This window comes from Diplotaxodon limnothrissa, linkage group LG23, assembly GCF_057381915.1.
Source record: "Diplotaxodon limnothrissa isolate DT_005_m linkage group LG23, D_limnothrissa_male_GT1.1, whole genome shotgun sequence".
In the NCBI taxonomy this organism is placed as follows: domain Eukaryota; kingdom Metazoa; phylum Chordata; class Actinopteri; order Cichliformes; family Cichlidae; genus Diplotaxodon; species Diplotaxodon limnothrissa.
This window is the reverse complement of record NC_140617.1, coordinates 9,515,547-9,522,885: the sequence shown is the minus strand read 5'-3', so window position 1 is coordinate 9,522,885 and position 7,339 is coordinate 9,515,547.

Genomic DNA, 7,339 nt, shown 5'->3' with positions numbered 1-7,339 from the left:
CACTCATATTTCCTGCTAAATTAGAATAGCCTTCTATAAATAGTCTGAATTTGGTTTCATCATGAGATAAACAGTTCAGACACTTTAGGCCAACATCCAAAACTAAAATTTTATACAATAAAGGAACTAGAAAGAGCAAAATAAACAGCAAATTTAGCAAACAAACAATGCAACTTACTTTAATGTCACTTTTACTCATGGAGGCTAATATTAGCACCTTAAAAATACTGCTAACGTCCTGACATTAAAGTAACACTTGTATTAAAAATGACCTTTTGACACAGAAATGGGGCCATTATTAATCAGTAAACATGCACAGAAAAAATACTGGACTCAGAAATGCCACATTACTGCCACTGTTACAGCTTTAAGCAAACCTTCAAACCTGCATGATGCTGTGCAAAAGTCTCAAGCCACTATTTATTTATCCACTGGTAGGAAAATGGAAAACGATTCAATGAAAAATGTCCAAACATAAACTGAAATACAGTATATTAGATGAATCAGAGTCTGTGAGAGTCTAACAAGCTTGAAAATCAATATTTGGTATGAGCACTGTTACTCTTCACCAGAGCCTGAACTCTATGAGATGGCCTTATTTTCTTTAAGCAGTCTTTAAGAATAGTTCTCCAGGCTTCTTGAAGGACATTCAAAGCTGTTCTTTGGATGTTGAATCCCACACTGCTTCAGTAATATCGAGGTCTGGGTTCTGGGGAAGCCAGTCCGTGACTGATAGTGATTCATTGTATGTTTTTCTACCCAAGTATGTTTTTATTTCATTGGCAGTGTTTTTGGGATCATTATCATGAAAAATGAAGCCACTGCTGATGAGACTCTTTCTGTATAGCGGTCAAGAATATATAGTATTCTGTCCTTCCACTGAGCCCATTTCTGATGAGCCTTTGGTGAGCAGTAGATGGATCATCTGCAGGTCCTGCGTCAGGTTTTTGCTTGATGTTTTTATCCTGTTTCTTAACAGCATGACTTTCAGATGTTGTTTATCTGTCGTAGATGTGTTTTAGAGCTATCAGCCAACAGTTTTTAGGCTGACAGCTTTGGGAGAGCACCTTGTTGGTGCAAAAATACTATTTTATGCCTGTCAAACTGTGTTATGTTTGCATATTTTGTACACACAGCCATTAATAGACAATAGTTTTTCTTTTTTTTTCCCCAGGAGAGATTTAAAAAATATTTTTGAAAGTCTTCAATCTGAATATCACCAGAGTCTCAGATGAAATAAAATATTTTGGATTTTGCAGATCCAGCAGTAATCTGCCCACTGAGATGATTAACCTTGATTGCCCTTTAAAGAAGCACACAAAATCTAAAAGCCTTGAAAAATGCTTTTCACACTATGAGTTTTACTTTCGGATGCATTTCATGCAGTGTATTGAGGTTCACGTTTTTGTTTTAGTTTCACAATGATTGGGTTAAAAACTGCAATGGCTGTCATGTCTGGGCCTCTGCTGCCACCGTGTGTAGAGAGAAAATACCTGCACCCTGAAAAGTAATTAACACATGCATCCCCAGGCTTTTACCTTTCTACCTATAAAACCCGGAGAGCAGCCAAATGGCTGATAGGCTTTTAGCTAAGCTTTAGCTTCAGCCAAGTGGAAGCTAAATTGGCTAGTCATTCATATGTATATTAGGTTGTTACCTGGGAATTCTGGAGGGAGGGGAGTGGGGGTGTGTGATTGAGGGGGTGGGGGAGCTGCTAAAAGCTGTGCACTTCCTTTTGTGTTTCATCTTGATGCATTCTCAATCATCCAGGGAAATAAATCTCCAAAAGTCACCAACTTGGAGTGTTTCAGTTTGCCATCTTAGGGAGAAATCAACACACATGGGTGTAGGTCCTTTGTTGCTGAGATTTATTGATAAAAACAGTACAAAAAACCAACCATTTGTACACATATTTACAAATAATAATAAAAAGTGAGTGAGTACATTTCAACATTTTCAGCAATCACTCACAATCCTGGCACTGCCATGGTATCTGTAGTCTGCATTTACCACATGTGTATCTGTTGCAGTGAACACATCGCACAGTGGCATGATTGTTCTTGCATTTGTGTTTGACCTGACACATGGCTCTTTTTCCAGGGCTAGGTGTGGAGGGTTGTGTCCAAAGCAACTGTTCTTTTCTTGCCTTCTTCGCAGCTACATGAGAGTGAGCCAACTCTCTTGCAAGCTCCACCAGGAAGTCCACCCGTCTTTCCTTCGTCCCGGTGCATGCTTGATACAGCACATGTGCATTCAGTGCTGCCATGTCAATCATGTTCGCTGCAATTTCCAGTGTGTGGGGATCATTTGTCACCAACTGCATCACGTGCTACAACCCTGGTCTACATATCACCGTTGATGAACAGCTTTTCCCATCAAAGACTCGGTGCTGTTTCCTGCAGTATATTGCAAGTAAACCTGACAAGTTTGGGATCAAGTTTTGGGTGGCTTGCGACCTAAAATCCAAGTACATTTGCAATGTCTTCCCATATCTTGGCAAGGACCCCAATCGTCCCACTGGGGAGAGACTTTCTGAAAATGTAGTAATGAGGCTGATGGAACCATTCCTAGACAAGGGCAGAAATGTTACCACGGACAATTTTTTCACATCGCTTTCACTTGCGCAAAAACTTCTTAGACGGTGTGTTGATTTCTCCCTAAGATGGCAAACTGAAACACTCCAAGTTGGTGACTTTTGGAGATTTATTTCCCTGGATGACTGAGAATGCATCAAGATGAAACACAAAAGGAAGTGCACAGCTTTTAGCAGCTCCCCCACCCCTTCAATCACACACCCCCACTCCCCTCCCTCCAGAATTCCCAGGTAACAACCTAATATACATATGAATGACTAGCCAATTTAGCTTCCACTTGGCTGAAGCTAAAGCTTAGCTAAAAGCCTACCAGCCATTTGGCTGCTCTCCGGGTTTTATAGGTAGAAAAGCTAAATGGCTGCCCTCTGGGAGTTTAATTAAGTGCTTAGCAGGAAGTGAACTGTGATCAAGCTAAAATTAATTCAAAATTTAGATAATACACACCAAAAAGGTGAAACCGAAAAGGCATTTAGTGCATTTAACCCCCCCCCCCAAAAAAATCCAACTTAAAGTTATTTGAGCTTTGTGATGTTTTGTCTAAACAATGTTCCAATAAAAGGTCTGAAGAGTGCCAAGAAAATGTCCCTCTCATCATTACACCATCACCACCAGCCTGAACCTCTAATACAAGGAAGGACGCATCCAGCCTTTCATGCTGTTGACACCAATTTCTGACCCCACCATTTAATTGTGACAGCAGAAATTGAGACTCATCGTTTAGATATTATCTATTTTTCTGCAAACCCCAGAGATGGCAATGTGGGAAACTCGGACCAGCCCATCAGGTGCCAAACTCACTTAAACTGCCTGTCTTCCCCATTCTGCTGCTCGGTTTGAGGTTTAGCTGGTCATCTTGACCATGTTTAAATGCCCAAATGCACTGAGTTGCCATTTGATTGGCTGATTTGTCAAGGAAGGAGGAAGGAAGAGGAAAGACCAGTTATTCTTACTGTAACCCAGTGGCTCAACCCTCAGTGATGCGTCATCGTGGTCTGTTTTATTGGAAAACACTTATGACATTTTATGGGTACAAAAGATCGTTTATTGTAGGAGAGTTTCATGTGGTCTGCTGTGGTGTTTTAATCACTGAAACAGTCTGTTATCAGGGAAAGGAGACTTTACATTCAAACTTGACCCATGTGAACTTAATTTCCAATAAATGGCGGTTTCAAGGCAAGGCAAGGCAAGGCAAGTTTATTTGTATAGCACAATTCAACAACAAGGTGATTCAAAGTGCTTTACAGAGACATTAGAAACAAGAACAAATAAAAAGCATGATTTAAAATTGATTAAAACAAGCAAATAAACTAACTAACTAATTAACAAACAAACAAACAAACAAACAAACAAACAAACAAACAAACAAACAAACAAACAAACAAACAAACAAACAAACAAACAAACAAACAAACAAAACAGTATATAAAATCAAAACAGATAAAATCAGAACAGTAGATAAAATCAGTAGTTAAATGTAAGTTTTGAAATTTAATCTTAAAGTGTGGATTTGGTGCTTTATTCAAATGCAGCTGAGAACAGGTGAGTCTTCAACCTGGATTTAAATAAACTGAGTGTTTCAGCTGATCTGAGGCTTTCTGGGAGTTTGTTCCAGATATAAGGAGCATAAAAGCTGAATGCAGCTTCTCCGTGTCTGGTTCTGACTCTGGGAACTGATAAAAGACCGGATCCAGATGACCTGAGGGATCTGGATGGTTCATACTGGGTCAGGAGGTCATTGATGTATTTTGGTTCTAAACCATTCAGAGCTTTATAGGCCAGCATCAGAACTTTAAAGTCTATCCTCTGACGGACAGGCAGCCAGTGTAAGGACCTCAGAGCTGGACTGATGTGGTCCACTTTTTTGGTCTTAGTGAGGACTCGAGCAGCAGAGTTCTGAATGAGCTGTAGTTGTCTGACTGATTTTTTAGGTAGACCTGTTACAGTAATCAAGCCTACTAAAGATGAATGCATGGACTAGTTTTTCCAGGTCCTGTTGAGACATCAGATCTTTTATCCTTGATATATTCTTGAGGTGATAGTAAGCTGACTTTGTTATTGTCTTAATGTGTTTTTCTAAGTTTAGGTCTGCATCCATCACTACACCCAAATTTCTCGCCTGGTTTGTGGTTTTTAGATGTATAGATTGAAGTTCTCTGGTGACCTGTAATCGTTTTTCTTTGGCGCCAAAGACTATTACCTCAGTTTTGTTTTTGTTTAGCTGGAGAAAATTGTGGCACAACCAGTCATTGATTTCCTCAATGCATTTACCAAGAGCCTGTACAGGGCCTCGGTCTCCTGGTGACATTGTGATATATATTTGTGTGTCATCTGCATAGCTGTGATAGTTTATTTTGTTGTTGTTTATAATCTGTGCCAGTGGGAGCATGTAGATGTTAAACAGAAGGGGTCCCAAGATGGAACCTTGGGGAACTCCACATGTGATACTTGTCTGCTCAGATGTGAAGTTACCTATTGATACAAAGTATTTCCTGTTTTCTACGTATGTTTTGAACCAGTTTAGTACAGTTCCTGAAAGACCTGTCCAGTTCTCCAGTCGTTTGAGTAATATGTTGTGGTCAACTGTATCAAATGCTGCACTGAGATCCAGTAAAACTAGGACTGACATTTTTCCACTGTCTGTATTCAGACATATGTCATTAAACACTTTGGTCAGAGCGGTTTCAGTGCTGTGGTTCTGTCTAAAACCTGACTGGAAGGCATCGTAGCAATTATTCTGTTTTAAGAAGTAACTGAGCTGTTGAGAAACTGCTTTTTCAATGATCTTACTTAAAAACGGGAGATTTGAGATCAGCCTGTAGTTGTTCATTTGTGTCTTGTCAAGATTGTCCTTTTTCAGTATAGGTTTGATTACAGCAGTTTTTAGTGATTCTGGAAACACACCTGATAATAAAGAAAAGTTGACGATCTGTAACAGGTCTGACTCTAAAGTCTTTGAGACCTTTTTGAAAAAACTTGTTGGCAGGACATCTAAACAGCAGGAGGAGGAGTTCAGTTTACCTAAGATGTCCTCCAGGTCTTTGCTGTTAATAGGTTGAAACTGTTTCATGGTGTTTAAACAGTTTTTTGGTGGACACAGTACATATCCTGGATCTGCTGTTGATGTACCAATTGCTTGTCTAATTTTTTGGATTTTTTCAGTGAAGAATTTGGCAAAGTCATTGCAGGCCATGGTCGAATGAAGTTCAGCTGCCACTGACACAGGAGGGTTTGTTAGCCTGTCAACTGTAGAAAATAAGACCCGAGCATTATGGCTGTTTTTAGTGATGATGTCAGAGAAGTAGGACCTCCTTGCATTCCTCAGTTGTAAATTATAATTGTGAAGTTTCTCTTTATAAATGTCATAATGAACCTGGAGGTTTGTTTTTCTCCATCTGCGCTCAGCTTTCCTACACTCTCTTTTTTCTTTTTTCACCAGTGTGGAGTTTCTCCATGGAGACTTTTTCCTTCCAGAGATAACCTTCACCTTAATGGGAGCAATAGTGTCCATTACATTTAACATGTTAGCATTGAAGCTATTGACGAGCTCAAGCATACTTTTCTGAGACAGTGGTTAAAAAATTAACCTAACAGCCAATGAGGAAGAATGGATCATTAACCTTATATAAGTGCCAGCTTAGATATTGATTGACTGAATAACTGAAAGTGTTTGCAAAGGCTTTTTCAGTAAAGAGGATGAGAATGAGTTCACTGGGATCTGTTGTGGGAGATTTTAATTCTGCATGACATAGCAAAGCTAGGTTAGACCTGATTACCATGTAGGGAGGAACAGGGAGTGTGGAGAGTACAGTTTGTCCTGCTTGACTCTGACCGAGCAGGACTGGGTCAGAAAGGACAGAGAGTGCTGGGATGATTTCACCTGTATCCCAAATCAGACTTTTGGGCTTAACCCTCACGCAACCAAAATATTTTAGTGACTAAAATAATCAAGTGACTTCGCTTCGTTTCATACAGAAGTACTGTTTTGTGTATCATACTTGTACTCTTATCTGTGATATTTATTCTGATAACATGATTTTCAAGGGGTTTGAATCCACCGTCCGGTGTGTGTGTAGTCTCCATATGCTGTCCATGTCTGGGTGGGTTCTCTCCAGGTACTCAGAGATACTCCCACAGTCCAAAACATGCAGTTACAGTATGGGATTAGCTTCACTGCTAATTCTGAATTGGCCACAAGTATGAATGTGAGTGCAAATGGTTTTCTGCACCCTGCCTCTCACCCTGTGGCAGCTGGGATATGCTCCATGTTTTCAAGTTAACTAGTAAACCCAACTCATCTCCTTCAGCTGAGCTGTTTGCGTCCTCATTTTGTGCATCAAGTATCCTCAAGGCTTCTCCTGCAGTCAATCTTGCTACCTCATTTCATGATCTAGTGTAAACATATGGCTGGGTCGCCGGCGGGTTAAATGAACTGCACCTGAAATGGACCTGTTCTGCTTATCCTTATTTTCTAGCCTCTTAGAATGCATAATGAGATTGTTGTTTTTCATATCCTTGATTTGTCATAGGTGATAAAGACCCTTCTTGTTTAAATCCTGTCATTGCAATCCTGTCAAGTTCCTGAAGGGCTGGCAAATATGAGAAATCTGACTCTGGAGTACTGCCCTGTCTCTCTCTCTTTTTGACTTTTATTTCTATGGCACATGCACTCTGATACCAGCAGTGATCATGTTTACCACCACTTACCAACAGCAGCACTGCTTTAGAACAGAAACCATCGAGCCTTT